We start from the raw sequence: 3338 nt of genomic DNA, 5'->3' as shown, positions 1-3338 counted from the left end.
GAATCCGACTGTCACTAGATGAGCTGCTAGAACCATCTCTACAAGCTACTGTCTGTTGCCAGATGATTTTTCACCAGGATGCACCAGTTTAGAACAGCTGACTTTTTCAAAGGTCACTCTGTTGCTGGCAATATCTTCCAGTTGCTGTCAGTTGACCTCATGTATCCCTTCAGCCCTGGGGGCTATGCTGATTTGAGTGTAATTGCTCTATACGCGTAATAAGTCGAACTGGTAAACCCTTTGAAACCTTCTCTCGGACGCTGGTTGTGCACCCCTGGATGAGTTATCAATAATATTCATTCATAAAATTGACCAAGTCTTTAACCTCGAGATGGTACTTATATGTTTTGTGTATTTGTTTGTTTAAAAATTTACTGGGCAGTTCAGCAGGATGTACAAGATTTCAAGAAATATGTACATTCATTGGAAAGCTAAACTTGAGATTTGCAACTTTTTAAATATAGTCATGAAAGAATAAAATATTGAGGTAACCTTTATTATAAAGGTACATTACTGGTTGGTTATTTAGAATTGTCTATCAATAATGGCCAAATTATGGTTATTTCCCTCTTTGCGTTCTCCGGCTACTTCCCTGGACTTTACAGTGAACTTACTAACTAAATATTCAAAATTTTACATTGAGTCAACAGAACAAACCTAGATTTGGAAGTCAGCACACCAGAAATCTGAGGAGATTTTTACAAAGCAAATGTGTTACGTAGGAATTAATAAACAACTGTATTCTTCCTTGGCTTTAACAGTCTTTTAAGTCAAACTTCTATTCATTCCTTGAAATGTTACTGGAATTTCAACCTTTGTTCATGATATTTACTTAACCTTTGTAAACATATTCCTTGTGACTCAATACCATTGTATTTATCTTATTATCAGGCGAAATAAGTCATTTGGTGATTGACATCAATTCATTAGTAAAAGGAATAAGTGGATAAAACTTGTGCAACATGCAGATTTTAATTAGAATGTAACAATCACCAGAGCTCAATGCATTTGAGTGAAGTTCACAGTGAAACCTGAATTCACTTGTCATAGCTTTTGCTTATGTAATAGCTTTTTGTTGCTGGATATATTTACCTGATCTTTTAAGCTTAAAATTTCTTGAAATCATAGGATGCATTTCTTCAATCTTAATTTGTAGCAGTAATGAAACATACTAAAGCCCCAATAATGGAATATACTCAGTCACTAAAGATTGCTGCTATCTTATCCATGCTTCTTTCACAATATCGGCGCATGTTAATTTTCCTCCTGTCAGCAGAGACACAAATATTGATGTTAATCAACAGCTAGCAGTAGACAAGTTGTACTTAATTGAATTATGCCACAGATTTTACAGAAGTTCATTCTTAAAAAAAAGTTGTAACCTTCATGATTTTAATTTTGATCCCGTTAATATACTGACCTAACTTACCCAGCAATCGTGTTTTTGGTCCTCTACTGTTTGTTACTAAAGTTGCTTTACTGTGGTCCTTTTTAGTCTTCTAAACTTTAAACAGTGAAGTTTAAACTTCTTTAATCTTTTCTTATACTTCACCCTGGTTATGTGGGATCATTTTTAGTGGCTTTTTCTGATCCTATTTGAGAAGGGAAAATAAGAGAGATGTTGCAATATTATTGAAGGAACACACAAGTCTTCACATCCTTAATCATCAAGCTGTTTGTGATTCCCTCACACACTGTGGCATGGAGGTTTTCCAAGGGGCCAATTGTAATTCCTCAGTATGGAGCTTTGAGGTATTTCACCTTAACCAGTTGCACAGTGGACAAAAATGTCTAGACTCATTGGGAGTAGATTTCTACCAGTAAGTCAGCATGAAGCGCCCCCCGCCCCCAACGTCAGAGACCATGAAGTTGCAGACTTACCTCTCAGTGGGAGGGTATAGCTGCATTGCATTGTCTTCCAGTAGTTGGTGTGGAATGTCATTGTGAAATGGAACTTTAGGTTCTGCTTTTAAGTTCCTTGTTAAAGTCAGAGTTGCTGAGGCTTCATGAAATGAGGTAATCAGTGCACTCAATGTAATCAGAATTACAGACATGTTATGCTGCACAAGGGGGGCATTTGGCCCACCGTGCTTGCACCAGCTCATTGAATAAACATCATTACCTAATGTTTATGATTGGATGGGTCTACAAATTGTTCTCTGCAAACTTTGACAGTTACTGACCTCCAGATAAAGTGAGAATTGAAAGCGGATGGGTGGCATTGCTTAATCAGTGGAGGCAGGATTACTGCAATTGCCCTTAGCAGAGTTTCAAAGCCAACGTTGTAAATTATTGCAGAGTTGACTTTTGATTTGACATGGCAAGGTTCCAACTTTATGTTCATGAGAGTAACTTGCAGGGTCCAACCATGATGCATCGTTTTCCTCCATTCTTCGTGTTTCCCTTTGAGCTGCTGTCTCTGTTGACTCCGATGATACATCAGCCTCTGAGTTCTGGACTGATCTCTCAGCAGCACGCTAACTGACCTTCATGTAATCCCTGACTGCTGATACTGGACTTGGAGAACTGAACACGACCCAGTCTCCAGACTTGAAGGGCAGGGGACCCTGGACTCAAATTGGTCCAAGTTCCTGATTGATTAGGCCAACTCCCTAGATTATAACCAGATGTCCCCCTTAACTTACCAAGGCGGTAACTCCTGACTGATTGTAGTCCATCCTCACCCCATTAAAAATTCACATCCTTTGACACATCAATATTTCCTTAAGTATGTGTAGTCTCTACGTTTGCTGTCTAAGATGCTGACATATGCTGCACCTGTGATATTGACCAAGCATGGTGAAATACAGTGATACGTCCATCCCTTCTTTGACTGATACATTTACTCGTCATTGCTGCCCACTGCTACAAGCTGCCTATATCTACTTCTGCACAACAAAAAAACCCACAGAGACTGGCTGCCTGAAAGCTCATAGTAAAGATCTCTGTGCTAATAAAGCAGCCAACCTGTGTTTTGGCCTGCTGAAACTCAAAGCTACAAACATTATGCACTAAAAAGCAAGCTAAGACCCATAGAATGCCTGGCACCATGTCAGCGCAAAACATTCTGCATGGATATATGAGATGACTGGCTGTCCCTGAGTATGAAGTGATCTGGCAGAAGCATGCAAGTTCCAGCTGTCCCTCAGCTCCAAAGTAGATAGTTGAAGACCTAAAGTGGTAGCTGGATTGGTCCAAGAGCAGGTGTGATGAGCTGATGAGGCTAGTGCTTTGCAAATGCTAAGTTGCATGGATGAAGAGTCAAGGAAAACTGTGCCTAATGACTATGGAAGCACCTCATACAGAAGAAATGGCTCCATATGAAGAAAAGCTGGATG

The sequence above is a fragment of the Rhincodon typus genome, chromosome 15, assembly GCF_021869965.1.
Source record: "Rhincodon typus isolate 14 chromosome 15, sRhiTyp1.1, whole genome shotgun sequence".
Classification (NCBI taxonomy): Eukaryota; Metazoa; Chordata; class Chondrichthyes; order Orectolobiformes; family Rhincodontidae; genus Rhincodon; species Rhincodon typus.
The sequence above is the reverse complement of the archived record's forward strand: the minus strand, read 5'-3'. Positions refer to the sequence as shown.